This window comes from Microtus pennsylvanicus, chromosome 9 (genome assembly GCF_037038515.1).
Source record: "Microtus pennsylvanicus isolate mMicPen1 chromosome 9, mMicPen1.hap1, whole genome shotgun sequence".
In the NCBI taxonomy this organism is placed as follows: Eukaryota; Metazoa; Chordata; class Mammalia; order Rodentia; family Cricetidae; genus Microtus; species Microtus pennsylvanicus.
Window position 1 is genome coordinate 109,516,721 of NC_134587.1, and position 16,759 is coordinate 109,533,479.

A 16,759-nucleotide genomic window follows, 5' to 3' on the forward strand; every position below is an offset into this window, starting at 1 on the left:
CTATAAAAGGAGGAGTTCAAAAACCGGCCTTTGCCACAGCCTCATAAGTCTCAGCTAGCTGATAAGCTTTTTGTGCCATGCAGATTTATTTTCTAATTTTTTATTTTTTCCTGGAATAAAGTTTGCTTCTGGTTTATAAACTTTGGTGGTGTGTCCCCATCTTTGCGTGACCCCCATGAACCCAACACTATGTGGTGCTGGGAAGTGAACTCAGGTCCTCTACAAGAGCAGGCAGTGCTCTTAGCCACCAAGCCATCTCTAACCCCACGAGTGTCTCTTTAGAATGTCTTCTTTTCTACTGGGAAGGCTGCAGTGAATGAATCCGTGGAGAGTCCCACAGTGGCAGGGAGATAATGGCTTCTGCAATATGAGTCTGTCTATTTGAACTTTGGGGAGGAAGATTGGGGGCTTTACACAACTCTGAAATCTGAGTCTTAATATTAAGCTTAACCCCAATTCCTCACAAGATCGTCTGAAATTGCTCTGCCCAAAACTATAGGAAATAAGAGTTCATCTTTGGAACTGGGCAGTGGTGGCACACGCCTTTAATCCCAGCTCTCCGGAGGCAAAGGCAGCTGGATCTCTGAGTTCAAGGCCAGCCTGGTCTACAGAGTGCATTCCAGAACAACCAGAGCTACACAAAAAACCCTGTCTCGAGAAAAAAGAAAGCCAGGAAGTCAGAGAAGAGAATGTCCTGGGACAAGGAACATAGGGTGGTGTACATCCCTCAGCTGTGAGCACCTTCAAAGCCTCCCCATGATTCTCTGCTTCACCAAGAAGCAGGGCCTTGGGCGTGTACATGCCATTGCACAGGTGTGTGGAGGTCGAAAGATGACTTCTGAGAGTCTCTCTCTCCATCATGAGGGTCCTTAGTGGTGACCAGACCAGTGCCTTATGAAGAACCAGCCTGCCTCCATCTTGGGGTTCAAAGTCATCAGACAGTAAAAACAACTAGGCTTATTCCTGTTTATGATTAAATTTGTTTCTCAAGGATTGCCCTATGGCCCACCTGTAACCTTAACTACAAATGGTTTTGTACTGACTGTTCCAGGAAATAGCAACCATGCCTCTGTTTCAAGAAGTTGGTCTATCCACCTTGTTATATGACCAGCTTGCTGGGCGGTGGTGGCACACGCCTTTAATCCCAGCATTCAGGAGCCCAGAGACAGGCAGATCTCTGTGAGTTCGGGGACAGTCTGGTCTACAGAGTGAGTTCCAGGACAGGCTCCAAAAAGCTACAGAAAAACCCTGTCTCAACGCCCCCCACTCAAAAATAAAAATAAATAAAAACAACAAAAACCCCACCTTGTTATAACCACATTGCTATGGCTTTCTTGCCATGGTCACCTTGTGACCACTTCACAACCATACGTCTTTGTTTCATTAGGTCATTATAACTACCCTGAAAGGCTTCTGTTCAGCCCCACCCCCACCCATTTGCCTGCCAAATTCCCCATTTGGAAAGCCCCTACCCCTGAGCTATAAAAACCTTATCTTCCCCATGTCCAATGTTGATCACTTGAACCCCACCTTCAGAAGAGACAGCCCAAGTACACATACACACACACACACACACGCACAAATTTTCCTTTAGTTAGTTGCTTGCTTTAATTTGGCAATAATTAAGGTGGGTCTTAACATATACCCACTGAGCTATTTGGGTGACTTCTTTGTTCTGCTTCTATACAGGGTAGGAGGGAACAGGACTGAGTCTCAGAATTGTTCTCCCCAAGGCTTGAGCACAGTAACTCAGATTTCTCTGTTCCCCATTGCCTTACTCCCTTTTCAAGGAGTTCAGAGTTTTACATACAAGTTGAATAGCTAGAACCGGACGGTGGTGGCGCAGGCCTTTAACCCGAACACTCTTGCCGGGCGGTGGTGGCGCACGCCTTTAATCCCAGCACTTGGGAGGCAGAGGCAGGCGGATCTCTGTGAGTTCAAGACCAGCCTGGTCTACGAGAGCTAGTTCCAGGACAGGAGAGAAACCCTGTCTCGAAAAACCAAAAAAAAAAAAAAAAAAAAAAAAAAAACCCTAACACTCCAGAGGCAGAGGCAGGCAGATCTCTGTGAGTTCGAGGCCAGCCTCGTCTACAAGAGCTAGCTCCAGGGGCTGGAGAGATGGCTCAGAGGTTAAAAGCACTGGTTGTTCTTCCAGAGGTCCTGAGTTCAATTCCCAGCAACCACATGGTGGCTCACAACCATCTTTAAGGAAATTTGGTACCCTCTTCTGGCCTGCAGACATACATGCAGACAGAATACTGTAAAAATAAATAAATTAAAAAAAAAAAGGAGCTAGCTCCAAGACAGGCTCCAAAGCTACAGAGAAACCCTGCCTTAGGAAAAAAAAAACACAAATTGAATAGCTAAAGTGCTGTACAAAGAACTTGACCTCTCTGTATTAGTTTCTGTGTTCCATTTGACTCGTGATTGTGCATTGTTGGGCTAATTCACTTATGGCTTAGCAGGGTCAGGTCCCACAGGGACGTCTTAAGAACTTGTGAAGGATAAAGACTGAACCCAGGGACGTCAATTTCAGAAAATCAGACAGATACCGTCAGCACGATTCCACTTTTGATTTTCACGTTTGCACACGAGCTCGAGTTGCAGAGGGAGGCTGAGTGATCTGGCGTTTCTAACCTTTGTGTCTAGTCCAGGGGAGCAGTAGGGCAGGGAAGGGTTGAGAATTAACCAAACGTCCTTCAGCTGTCAAGGACAGGTCTAAGTTCAGGGAGGAGTTAGGCCTCTGCGCTGTGCAGAAACCCGAGGAGGCAGCGCCTGCTACGAGACCAACCCGAGCAGAACGAATTGCTACGGTCTGCGCTTGGCGCGCCGGGTCTCCCGGAGGCTGCACCGCCCACGGCTGCTGCGATTGGTTACGGGAAGTGTACGTCTTTAGAACCCAATCATCGTCTCCCTCCAGGCTACACCCTCCGTTCGTCCAGCCTCGCCCTCTCCGGGCACCAGCTTACACCAGTCCCGACTTTGCAGAGATTGGCAGAGAGCGCTGCCCGTTTGGTGGTGCTTGGCTTCCAACCTCGCGCGTCTCTAGGTCCCGCCTCTTCCCTTCAGTTATTGGTCGAGAGCTCTGCCCGTTTTCTCCGGGCTCCAATCCTTGCTTCTGTCTCTCTGAGCAGCGAACTCAGAACAAGCGCCTCCTCTCTCCGTAGCTCCGCCCACGCCCCCGGCAATTGGTCGAGCGTTCTGTCTGTTTTCCGCGGGTTCTCGCACGCCTCCCCGCCCTGCTTCCCTGCTGGGACCCGGTGCCTACCGCTCGGAGAACCAGAGCCGCCCCTCCATGGAGCCTCGCCCCCTCCACCACCGATTGGTCAGAAACAATGTCCGTCCGCGTCGCGCTTCCCAATTCTCGCCATCTCCGGCGCTGACTGGTCAGAACCTGGCCAATGGCGGCACGGCCTGGGCCCCGCCCGGGCCGCGAGCTTCGGGCCGCGCGAGGAGGGGCTGCGGCGGCTGAGGCGGCTGTGGTGGCGGCGGCGGCGGCGGCGACGCGTCCGGGCAGGTGAGCGCAGCTCCAGGAGCGCAGGCGCCGCGGGGTGGCTGGGTCCGCGCGGCTCGGGCCGGGAGGGAAGCGCGGCACGGGTCGTTCCGTTGTGACAGCAGTGTCGCGAGCGCTGAGGTGACAGATCCCCTCTCACTTCGGGGCGCGCGTCCCCGGGGTCCTTACGGCCAGGCCGAACCCTGATCTCACACCGACCTGCCCTGCGGGTGACAGCCCCGCGGAGGCCGAGGTGGCATCGCGCACCCCACTCCCGTGCCTCGGTGACCCATCCCCTCACCGATCTTCCCTGTCCGTCTGTCCCTCTGTCCCTCCTCGGAATCCGGTGGAAGCTTCGGGTGCCACCCGGCTGCGGTTGCCCTCTGCTGCACACGTGCACCTGGTGCTTTTCCTGGTCCCCGTCGTTCAACCATCGCTTCATTCCCAAAGCAAAACCCACCTAACTATTCCCTTGTAGTTTAAAAAAATTGCTTTTTTTTCCTGTGTAGTTGTGCGCGTGTTGGTGATTTATTTTTGGAGGCAGGGTTTCACTGTGTAGACCAGGCTGGTCTCGAACTGAAATCTCTCTGCCTCCGCCTCCCAAGTACTAGGATTAAAGGTTTATGCCACCGCACTTGGCCCCTTATTGTTTTAACAGTGTTTTTTTTTTCTACTTTTTCATTTTATTGTTGTATTTTTTTTTTTTTACTCGCGGAAGCAGAGCCAGAAGCCAGAGCCTTTATTGTTGTATTTATCGATTACTTACTTTCGGGGTCAAGTCCACACTTGCTCTGTGGCCCAGACTGTCCTTGAACTCTTATGAAGAGTGCTTGAGGTGAAATGGGTCAGCCGGTTCTAGCCCCAGGGTCCAACTGCTGAGAGAACTAACTTCCAAAAGTCCTCTGACCTCTACGTGGGCTCTATGGTGTGTGCATGCACGCGCGCGCGCGCGCGCACAGACACACACACAATAAATAAATATATATATATATGTATATATATATATAATTTATTTTTATTTTTATTTTTTTTGGTTTTTCGAGACAGGGTTTCTCTGTGGCTTTGGAGCCTGTCCTGGAACTAGCTCTGTAGACCAGGCTGGCCTCGAACTCACAGAGATCCGCCTGCCTCTGCCTCCTGAGTGCTGGGATTTATAATTCTTTTTGTTTGTTTGTTTATTTTTTGACCCCCATTTTACCAGCCACAGATCTGAAGCCCTAGAATGCTGATCAGGCCTGCTCTTCAAGCCCACTCCTGTCAGTGGCTGGTTGCTTATGTTTATCTCTCTGGGGCTGGTGGAGGAGGGGAACCCCTACCATACTCACTCCACCCATTCCCAGGCATTTCTCCCAAGTCGTGACTGATTGGATCCGGAAATGCTTAGTTGGAAGACACAGCCCCTAGGTGGCTGCCTGAGCGAGCATGTGTCTCCAGGTCTTGGCGGGTGTTGAGGTGTTGAACATCTGGGGTGCTGCTGGTTGTGGTCAGACCAGGCCCTCTTCGTGACCTGCCCAAGCTCCTTGACTGCTAAGCAGTAAGGAAATACTTCTCAGAGTTGGGAGGGATAGTGTTTCAACTGTATAAAGCTTCCAGTGAAAAAGCTGGGTTGGGGAAGAAAGATTTTTCTGGAAGTTTTGTAGTTCTCCTGAGTCCAGTTTATATGTGTGCAGCATAGAAGGAGGATGGTGGAAAATCAATGACGGTCTTTTTTTCTTGTAAGACTGACCCTGTGCTCTCCCCTTTCACAGAGGATACTGTCAGAATGTCCCTTCTGGTCATGTCACCTTCAGCTTCTCCTGTGGAAACTGTAGCCTTTGGGACTTCCCATTCAGTTTTAAGCAAGGTCATGGGGTGCAGCTCAGTAGTAGAATACTTCTGTAGTATTTTCAAGGCCTTGGGTTTTACCCTCAGCTTTGCAAAAAATTATAATAAGAATGTGTGTGTGGTGTGTACACATGTATATGAGACTGTATTTACATGCATATGTGTGTATACAAATGTTCTTTTTGTGTATGAGTGTGGTGTATATGTGCACATGTGTGTAGATGCACATGAACACACAGAGGCCAGGGGAGGATGTCTGGTTTTGCTCCAGCAGTCATGCCTGACTTTTTACATGGGTGCTGGGGATTTGAACTTGGGTCTTCATGCTTGTCTGCCAGCAAGAGCTCTTACCTGCAGAACCATCTGTTCAGCCTCTATGTGCACATTCTTCTTCCTTCCTTCCTTCCTTCCTTCCTTCCTTCCTTCCTTCCTTCCTTCCTTCCTTCTTTCCTTCCTTTCTTTCTTCTTTCTTTTTTTTTTTTTTTGTTTTTTGAGACATTGTTTCTTTGTGTATCTTTGCCTGTCCTGAAATTCACTCTGTAGACCAGACTGTCCTAAACTCACAGAGAATCGTCTACCTCTGCCTCCTGAATGCTGAGATTAAAGGTGCGTACCACCACTGCCCAGCTCATTCTTTTATACACACATATATAGACTGTGCATATAAAATTAAAATTTGATAAGGTAAGTGTAAAATGTAGTTACAAAATCAGTACATGCTAGCAATGGTGTACTTAATTCTAGTTCTTGGAAGGCTGGGGCAGGTGGATCTTTGTGAGTTTGAGGCCAGCCTGGTCTACACAGTGAGTTTCAGAATAGCCAGGGCTAGCTACATAGTGAGACTCTGTTTCCAATAAATTAGATTGTCAGTCATTCTGTGCATACCTGTGGTCCTAGTTCCAGGGAGGCTGAGTCTGGAGGGTAGTGAGTTCAAGGTCAGCGTGAGATACTTAGCAAGACCCTGTAGAACATAGTAAGACCTTGTCTCAATAACACCAAACAGCCAGAAAACCCCAGAAGTGCCTGTTTGGTACCCATAACCACCACCTCAGCATTTAGGAGGTGGAGACAGAAGTATTAGGAGTTCAAGGTCATCTTCAGCTACACAGCAAGTTCAAGATCCACTTGGGTTACTTGAGACCCTGTGTCAAGCAAAGCAAAAAACAGCTATCAAATAACAAGATTATGGCTGACTGTGGGTTCTGCATAGGCTCATGCTGCATGGGGTCAGTAGGGACTGAGTATGGGTGGGTCAGCACCCTGCTTCCCATGTGCAGCCCCTCAGAGAGCCCCCGTCTTCATGTTTAGGCTCAACTGCCAGGGCCAGGTCAAGGGAACTACTAACTAACTAGCTTTATTCTCTTGGGGAAGAAGTGGAAGGCCTGTTTCCTCCAGTAGCCCGCTCAGACAGGATTGTTTTAAGGGCTCTCCTGGCCCTGTGGTCGGTTAGCAGTGGTGCAGGAGAGCCTTTGATCTTTCCCCTTGGATGTCCTGGCTCAGGAAGCAGCCCTTACAATGAACTTCTGATCCTCTCCATAGTGAGGTGGAAGGACCTATCCCAGTCCCTCTCTGCAGGTCCAAGGAGAAACCTTGGAGAGGACACAAGATGAGACCTGCCGTCATGGAATGGTTGTTTGAGATTAACTTGGAGGATGGAATCTCTGACCCCAAATGGCATCCCAAATTGGGTCTTGATATTTTGTGATAAGGCACCCCCCAAAAAACAGTTTGAGGCAGAGATGATAGCTGACTGGTGCTTGTACAAACATGAGAACCTGAGTCCTAGAACCTGTATGAGAAAGTATGAAACCCGGGCAGGAAGGTGGAGACCAGTGAGTCCCTGGGGCTGGCCGATCTGCAGGCCTAGCTTGATATGTCAAGCCGTAAGCCAATAAGAGAAACTAGGCTAGAGCAGTGGTTCTCAACCTTCCTAACGCTGGGACCTTTAATACAGTTCCTCATGTCGTGAGGTACCAGGCACGCACTACCTAGTCAGAGACACAGAGAGACACAGTTTTCTTTTTCTTTCTCTCTCTCTTTCTCTCCTTTCTACCTTTCTTTCTTTTTGTTTTTCAAGACAGGGCTGCTCTGTAGATCAGGCTGGCTTCGAACTCACAGAGATCCACCTGCCTCTGCCTCCCAAGTGCTGGGATTAAAGGTGTGCACTACCACCGCCCAGCCAAGACACAGTTTTCAAAATAATACCCCAACCATAAAATTACTTCATTGCTGCTTCATGAATATAATTTTGCTATTGTTATGGCTCATAATGTAAATATCTGATATTGAACCTCCTAAGGGGGTCGAGACCCACAGATTGAGAACCACTGGTCTAGAGGGCTAGCTCAGTTATTAAGAGTACCATTCCAGGGAGGCACCTGACAAGGACATACATACGTAAATGCATGCTTGTGTGTACATACAGACACGTACACACATGCATGCACACATACGCCACACATACATGCATACTCTTGCACATGTTCATACACACGCACTCACACACACACAGGAAGAACTAGTCACCTGTTGCTGTGGTGTTGAAATGAAGGCCAGTGGTTCATGGCTGCTAGGCAAGTGTTTTGCCAGAGAGCTGTGCTCCCAGACCCATTTGTTATTTATCTATCTGTCTATTTATTTGTGAAACATAAATAAAAACATAACCCTGGATGTTCTGGAACTTTCTCTGTAGACCAGGCTGGCATAGAGTTCACAGAGATCCGCCTGCCTCTGCCTCCTAAGTGCTGGATTAAAGGTGTGCGCCACCACACCTGGCTATAAATGGTGTTTTAAAAAAATGCATTTTTCAGAGGCAGGTGGATCTCTGTGAGTTCGAGACCAGCCTGGTCTACAGAGCTAGTTCCAGGACAGGCTCCAAAGCCACGGAGAAACCCTGTCTCGAAAAACAAAAAAAAACAAAAAAAAAGAAATCCTGTCTTGAAATACCAAATAAATAAATGAATGAATGAATGAATGAATGAATGAACGCATTTTTCAGAGTGCTAGAAAGCTGGCGAGGTAGTTAAGAGACCTGGCAGCTCTTGCAGAGGACCCGAGTTTAAGCTCCCATCACCTGAATGGAAGCTCACAGCTATCTTTGACTCCAGTTCCAGAGGATTTCCTGTCTTCTTCTGGCCTCCTCAGGTACCTGTATACTTGCATGTATATAAATTTTTTTAAAAGATGAAAATAAGTATTAAAAAGGGAGGTTATTTTGAAAACTGCCTCTGGTGAGGCATGGTAGGTAGTACATGCCCAGAGGTAGTAGTAGGTAGTATTAACCCAGAGCTGGGCAGGTTGAGGCAGGAGGAATCAGGCATTAAGGCCAATTTCAGCTACACAGTTAGTTTGAGACCATCCTAAGCTACGTGAGACTCTGTCTCAGGCTGTCTCAAAATGAATCAATAAGCCAGGCGTAGCAGAGGCAGGCATATCTGTCTGAGTTTGAGGCCATCCTGATATATATAGAGTTCTAGTCCAGCCATGGCAACACAGTGAGACTCTGTCTCACAAGTAGATAGATAAGGGATAGAAAGAGATGGCTCAGCAGTTAAGAGCACTGACTGCATTTTCAGAAGACCAGATTGCCAGCACTCAGCCAGCTCCAGCTCCAGGGGAATCCATTGTCCTCTCCTGCCCGCTGCAGTCTCTGCACACACATGGGTACACAGACATACCTGCAGGCAAACACCCACATACATAAAATAAAAATAAATGAACTTATTCTTTCTTTTTTTTTTTTCAAGACAGGGTTTCTCTGTGTAGCTGTTCAGGAACTCTGTAGACCAAGCTGGCCTCAAACTCACAGAAATCCACCTGCCTCTGCCTCCTGAGTACTGGGATTAAAGGTGTGTGCCACTACCGCCTGGCAAAAAAGTAAATAAACCTTCTTAAATGAATAAACAAATGCATTAATTGTAAAACTTCATTTGTGGCCAGGTGTGGTGCTTCAGGCCTGTAATCCTAGCACTTTGGTGCTGAACAGGAGGATGACTGTGGATTCAACACCAGTCTGAGCCACAAATTGGACTTGGTTTGAGGTGGTATTTTTTCAATTTATTTATTTTTATTTTATGTGCATTGGCGTTTTGTCGTGGGTGTCAGGTTCCCTGGAACTGAAGTTAGACAGTTGTGAGCCGCCATGTGGGTTCTGGGAATTGAACTTGGGTTCTCTGGAAGAGCAATCAGTACTCTTAACCACTGAGCCATCTCTCCAGCCCTTGGGGGTATTTTTAGTTTTGGTGGGGAGGGTGGACCTGAGAGGAATGGGAAGCAAATGTGATCGGTGTGTGTTGTATGAGATTCCTAAATTATTATTATTATTATTATTTATTTATTTATTTTTTTTGGTTTTTCGAGACAAGGTTTCTCTGTGGTTTTGGTTCCTGTCCTGAAACTAGCTCTGTAGACCAGGCTGGTCTCGAACTCACAGAGATCCGCCTGCCTCTGCCTCCCAAGTGCTGGGATTAAAGGCGTGCGCCACCATCGCCCGGCGCCATTTCACTTTTGGCAAGGGTCATGGCATGGTTTAGGACACCTGCCTGACACTGGGAAGTCATGATTCCATCTCGGAACCGCACAAAAACATTCATTTTGTCCAGTTATTTTTTCTTTATCTTTTCTGTGCATGTGTACAGGTCATGGTGTATGTCTGGAGATCAGAGGACAACCTGGAGTGTTCCTCCTCAGGGCCCCTGTTCTCAGCTGTGTACGCAAGGCTAACTGGCCCTTGGTCAATTTCAGGAACTCTCTTGTCTGCACTTCCCATGTCACCGCTGAGATTACAGGTGCACATTTACCACCACACCTGTCTCCAAAGGGTCCTCGGTGTATTGCAGCTTCTCGGGGTCTCAGCCTTGTGTGCAAGCCTTTTCTCTGCTGAGCCATCTCCCCAGCGCCAGAACTGTGTTTGTGTTTGTGTGGTGGTGGTGGTGGTAGTTGTCCCTGTGTGTCTGCACACCTGTGTGTATATACGGAGCAGATATTGGGTGTCTTCTTTTGTTGTGCTCCACTTTATTCCCCTGTGACATGGTCTCTCACTAAACCAGAAGCTGGCCATTTTGACTAGGCTAGTTAAGTGGCCAGTAAGCTCCTGGAATTTTCCTGTTTTTCTGACCCAACATTCAAGTTAATAATACATACAAGGCCATGCCTGTATTTTTATGTGGGTGCTTGTTATTTGAACTCAGGTCCTCTTTGAAAAGTTTTAAATTATATTTCTTTATTTGTGGAGAATTGGGGTAAAAGTGTGAGTGGGGTGCATGTGACGAGGAGCAGGTGTTGATGGAGATCAGAGGATTTGTGAACTTGGTTCTTTCTACCTACCATGTGGGCTCTGGAGGTGAAACTCAGAATCAGGATTGGCACCAAACCCCTTTTATCCGATGAGCCCTCTCACACACCTAGAACCCCTGTCCTGCTTTCACAATAGGTACCGACTGAGCCATCTCCCAGAGTCAGAAATACAGTAGAAAGGTTTTTTTTTTTAAAAAAATATTTATTTATTTATTTTGTATACAATATTCTGTCTGTTTGTATGCCTGCAGGCCAGAAGAAGGCACCAGACCTCATTACAGATGGTTGTGAGCCACCATGTGGTTGCCGGGAATCAAATTCAGGACCTTTGGAAGAGCAGGCAATGCTCCTAACTGCTGAGCCAGCCCCGAGGTTTTGTTTTGTTTTTTTTTTAATTTTATTTTATGGGTTTGCCTGCATGTTTGTCTGTGCACCACATGCGTGCCCAGTGACAGTAGAGCCCAGAAGAGCACAGCAGATTTCCTGGAGCTAGAGTCAGATCTTTGTGAGTACCATGTGGGTGCTGGGTCCTCTAAAAAAAGAATAGCCAGTCCTCTGAAACACTGAGCAGCTCTCCAGCCCCAGAAACGCATTTTTAATTTTAAAATATAATGACTGAAAAGTAAGATTCTCTGGCAGTGGTGGTGCAGCATTCTGGTAAATGCTGTGGCAGGAGACTAGAGCATTCCAGGCTGGCCTGTGCTACATAGTAAGATCCTGCCTGAAACAAAACAAAACAAAAACAGCCAGGTGCTGGTCACGCACGCCCTTAATCCCAGCACTCAGGAGGCAGAGGCAGGTGGATCTCTGTGAGTTCGAGGTCAGCCTGGTCTACAAGAGCTAGTTCAGGACAGGCTCCAAAGCTACAGAGAAACCCTATCTCAAAAAACCGGGAAAAAAAAAAGAGTAGAAGAGAAAAAAACCCACCTTTCATCCCAGCACTCAGGAAGTAGGGGATCCCTGCATTTGAGGCCAGCCTGATTTACAGAGGGAGTTCCAGGAGATCCAGAGCCACACAGAGAAATCCTGTTTTGGGGGGCAGGGGGGAGATCCAGTCTCAAAAATAAGTAGATAAGTAAGTCGGTAGGTAGATAGATAAAAGGAAAAAGTATTCTGTGGTATGAAAAGAAAGTTATATAGAATAGGAGCTCGTAACAGGGCTGGAGAAGTAGAATGCTGTCCCCTGTTGATCCTCCTGGGTCACTGTGCTATTTTTAAATGTGCCTGTTGAACATCTGTTTTCTTGCTGAGGCACCTTTTGCTGTGACCATCTTGCAAACATGCTCACATCCCAGGATATGCTCTGTGAAGGGAGCAGAGGAGCAGAATACACAGCTTGTACTGTGGTCCATTGTTTTGTTGTCTCGTTGTCGGGTATTAAGCTTTCACTGTGAGCCCAGTGAGGGTCTGTGAGACAGCACTTGGGAAGCTGAGGAGACTAGAGGATCCCTGGGCTATCTATTGAAACCCTGTCTCAGAAGTGATGCCAGGGATGTACAGACACTGACACTTGGCATCCTTATGAGGAGGAAAGATGGCGTAGAGACAGCTGTTAGGGAGAGGGCCAGCAGGATATGAAGGAGTAGCTCCTGGAGTGATGGGACCACAAGCCAAAACCTTCAGGGCCATTGGCAGCCACTAGGCCCGGGGCAGATTATCCTCAGAGCCTCCAGAGGGTCCTGATCCCACCAGGCCTCACAGCTAAACAGAAGGCTCTTCTCCACAGTCCCACATCAGCTCTGCTGTGACTGTTTGTGTCAGCAACTCAGGCAAAGGGGACAAGCGCCTGTGACTCCAATGCTGGCCAGAAGTTCAAGGTCAGCTTGGCCTACTGTGTTTCAAAACATTGGAAAACAGCTGGGCATGGTGCTGCCTGCCTATGGCCCAGCACTGAGCATCTCAGCATTGGGAGGGTGAGGAAGGAGGGTCAGGAACTTCAGGTCAGCCTCAACTATGTACCTAGCTGGAGGCCAGCCTGGGCTACTTGATACCCTGTCTTATAACAAACACACACACGAACAAACAAACTTGCAGAGAGAGGATCCAGTCAGATAATGAGCTACTCTGTCATGCTGGTTCTTAGATCCTTGTGTTTAAGTCCCCACTTCTGTCTCTCTTTCTCCTCCCTTCCCCTTCTCACTTTCCCGCTTCCTCCTTTCCTTCTTTCCTTTCTGACAAGGTTCCCACCATGTAGGCCAGGCTAGCCTTGAACTTGTCCTCCTACCTCAGCCTTTCCAATGCTGGGATCGCAGGTGTGTGCTGCCATGTCTGGCTTCTCCCTTGATATCTTTCATTTGTTTTTGTGGTTCTGGTGGTGGGACTCAGGGTATTGTACATGTTAGGCAAGTTTTCTCCCATTGAGCTATGAGCTATAGTATATTCCCCAACCATTTTTATTTTTAATTTTGATACAGGGTCTCACACTGTAGCCCAGGCTGGCCTTCAACTCTTTATTTTTTTGTGTATGGACGTGTAACTGGAGGTTTCTCTCCCACTCCCCAGTTCTCAAATAACCACTCTGAGGCTTAATATTAATTACAAACTGGTCTATTAGCTCAGGCTTATTATTAATTAGCTCTTGCTACTTAAATTAACCCATTTCTGTTATTCTATATTTTACCATGATGCTCGTGACTTTTTAACTCGCATCTTGCTTCTCTAGCAGCTGCTGCTATTTCCCTTGACTCTGCCTTCTTTTCCCCTTTATTTTTGCTTGGATTTCCCACCTGGCACTATTCTGCCTGGCTGTTGGACAAATCAGTTTCTTTATTAACCAGTGGTAATAAAACATTCACAACATACAGAGGGGCATCCCACATCGTGGATATTTTGCTTACATGTATATTTGTGCATTACCCACATGCCTGGTGCCAGCAGAGGTCAGAACATGACATCAGATCTCCTGGAACCACAGTTACAGATGGTTGTGAGGCACCATGTGTGTGCTGGGAGCCAAACCCCTGACTGCAAGGACAACCAATGCTCTTAACCTTGGAACTGTCTCTCCAGCCTGAGCTCACTAGGTCCTGAGACTGCAGGTCATCTTAGGTTATTTAGAAGCCGAAGCGGTGTAGTACAATACACACAGTTGTAACAAAGATATTGTTTAGGGACCTAGGACAAGAAAAACAGCGTAGATGACAGAACTCACAGTTTGCTCAGGTGTGACTTTCTTGTCTGCAGAATGGATGGGTGCACCAAGCTTCTGGCAGCTCTGAGCAGGAGTCTAGTCTGCTGTCAGGAATCCTGCAGCCACTGCATCCTCCTCTGCAGTGTGTAGTCCCCTCATCCCACCCTGGAGGAAACAGTCCTGGTGCCCAGCTCCCAGCATGGTGAAGGACAATTTGCTCCCTCTCAGGCCTTTCCCTAGAGCAGATGGCCCTTAAACATGGCAGAGAATAGCTAAGTGTCCTCCCAGCATTCAGGACTTGGTGGTGGAAGGATCAGGAGTTCAAGGTCATCCTCAGTTATATAGTTGAGTTCAAAGCCCCTTTTTCAAATAAAGAGTCAGGCATGATGGCACACTCCCTTAGTCCTAGCACTGGGGAGACAGGCGGGAGGATCTCTGAGTTCAGGGCCAACCTGGGCTACACAGTATGACCCGCCTCACAAACAAACAGAAAGATGGTAGGGGAGCACTGGGCTGGAGTGCTGCATGGCCCATTTGATCCACTGGTCTCAGCCCTGCTTGCTTCCTTTTTAGGGAGCATACTAGCCAGCTTGTATATTTGCCCGGGAATATAGTGACAGAGGGAAGGACAGGGATATAGAGGTCACATGGCCTCTATCTTGTCACAGCAGCAGTAGGATCTGCCCCCATTCGGGGAAGCAGTAGAGACCTGCACAAGGACAGGAACAGCTGGTGAGGCTAAAGCACCATGCAGGCTCTGGTGCTTCCATGGCTCCCAGCCTGAGTGGGGATCTAGTGGAACAGGGTATAGGAACCACTTCTTTTAGGGGAAGGGCTCAAGACAGTTTCGCCGTGTAGCCTTGGCTGTCTTGGAACTCAGTCTGTAGACCAGGCTGGGCTTGAACACAGAGATCCTCCAGCCTCTGCTTCCTAAGTGCTGGGATTAAAGGCGTGTGCCATCCCCACCTGCCTGGAGAACCACTCGGCACAGGTAACACTGGCAAGAGTGAGGATGAGATTTTCAAGGTGGGTTTCAAAGAATGCAGAAATGTTTTTTAGCAGAGCAAAGTATGAAGATGTGGAGTTCAGAGTGTCCAGGTAATTTACCTACCTGTCCATTAAATAACTGTGAGTGACCAGGTGCAGAGCACTGCACTGTGGTGAGAACCTGGGCTTTTGACGTGAGCAGCAATAACTGAAGGGAGCCAGCATAGCACTCTAGAGCCTCTGGTAGCAGTGTGGTCGGTGAGAACAGAGGACAGTGACGTTTTGTACAATTATTTACCGTGGTGGGGGAGAATGTGCGTGAGTCAGTTCTGTCGGTTCACCAGACAGGTTCCAGAGATGGATCTGACCATCAGGCTCAACAGCAAAGTCTCTTCCTGCCGAGCCGTCTCATGGACTGTTTTTTCTTTTTTCAGTACATTCCCACCGAGCTATATGTATCCCCACTCCTATATGGACCTTCTCATCTTTGAGACAGTGTCTTGCTAAGTTGCCCCAGCTGGCCTGGGGCTTTCCATGTGTCCCACCTAGGCTGGCTTTGTACCTCAGACCCCTTGTGCTGAGTTAGCAGCTGTGCCTTGTGGCCAGAGCTGTCTGGGTCTTTTGAAATCTGAGAGATTGTGAGGCATGCATAGAGCTCCCAGCCAGGGTGACAGTCACAGTCCCCAGAGCACAGAGTGAGGAGCTTCCTTCTGTCTTCAAGCCTGGCAGGCAGGGTTATCAGTCAACAGCCACCATCCCAGACACTCCAAACTCTATGAACTAGAAAAGAAACCAGCCTTTATCATTGGCAGACTGATAGTAATTTGCTTCAGATGACTGTCATTATGGAATACACTGCAGACCTGTCACTGAGTAGTAGCCCCCTCCAGGGATAGGGTGGGGCTGGCTGCAACCCTGAGGCAGGGGTACAGGTAGACCTCCCTGGATAGCCAGAGATCTGACACTCAAGGATCTGAGGATGGAACCCAAGTCTCCTGCATGCTAAGCTCCTCACCTGTCCTACCGTAGTTGCTGTCTTGGAGTTGTCACAGCATCACTCCCCACCCACCTTGCTTGTTTAGGCCAAGGAAAAGCAGTAGGAGAGGGCGGGGCAGCTCAGTGGTAGAGTGTTTGCTGGCACCATGAGGTCATGGGTTCCATCCCTAGTACTGAACGGAAGTTAGTTGAGCCAAGTGTGGCGTGTACCTGTCATCCCAACATTCATAAGGTAGAGGCAGAAGGGTCAGGAGTTTACAGTTGTTTTCAGCTGCACAGCATGTTTTTTTTCTTGGTTTTTCGAGACAGGGTTTTTCTGTAGCTTTGGTGCCTGTCCCAGAACTAGTTCTTGTAGACCAGGCTGGCCTCGAACTCCCAGAGATCCGCCTGCCTCTGCCTCCCAAGTGCTGGGATTAAAGGCGTGCGCCACCACCACCCAGCTTGCACAGCATGGTTTTGGCCAGCCTCAAAGAATAGTACAAGACCCTGTTTGAAAGAGAAAACAGGGCTGGAGAGATGGCTCAGTGGTTAAGAGCAGTGTCTGCTCTTCCAGAGGTCCTGAGTTCAATTCCCGGCAACCACATGGTGGCTCACAACCATCTATAATGAGGTCTGGTGCCCTCTTCTGGCCTGCAGACGTACACACAGACAGAATATTGTATGCATAATAAATGAATAAATATTAAAAAAAGAAAGAGAAAACAAAAATGAGTAAAAGAGGGCTAGTGGATACAGCTCAGTGCTTCAGCAGTTTCTCAGCACCCAGAAGCCTTGCTTCAACCCCAGTACCAACAAACAAAATTGGATTTGAGCCAAGCATGGCGTATCACATCTATAAATCCAGAGCTAAAGGAGACTGAGGCAAGAGGATCAGGAGTTCAAGCCAGCCTAAGCTACATGAGATCCTGTCTCAAAAACAAAGCTGGGTGGTGGTGCATAATTTAATCCCAGCACTTGGAAGGCTCTGACAGGTGGATCTGCCTGGTTTACAGAGCAAGTACCAGGACAGCCAGGGCTACATAGAGGAACCATGT

At 48.3% G+C, this 16,759-nt stretch overlaps 1 protein-coding gene across 2 annotated transcripts in view; it reads left to right on the forward strand.

The window, feature by feature from the left end:
• Positions 1–3,414: 3,414 nt before the first annotated feature.
• The window catches only part of Slc25a42 (solute carrier family 25 member 42), a 29,129-nt gene continuing 15,784 nt past the window's right edge, over positions 3,415–16,759 (forward strand). Inside the window, exon 1 of one of the 2 annotated variants that reach the window (XM_075987269.1) lies at positions 3,415–3,517. The gene's annotated coding sequence lies outside the window, so the exon portion shown is untranslated. The remainder of the gene's footprint in view (positions 3,518–16,759) is intronic. The other variant, XM_075987268.1, reaches the window with a different exon arrangement.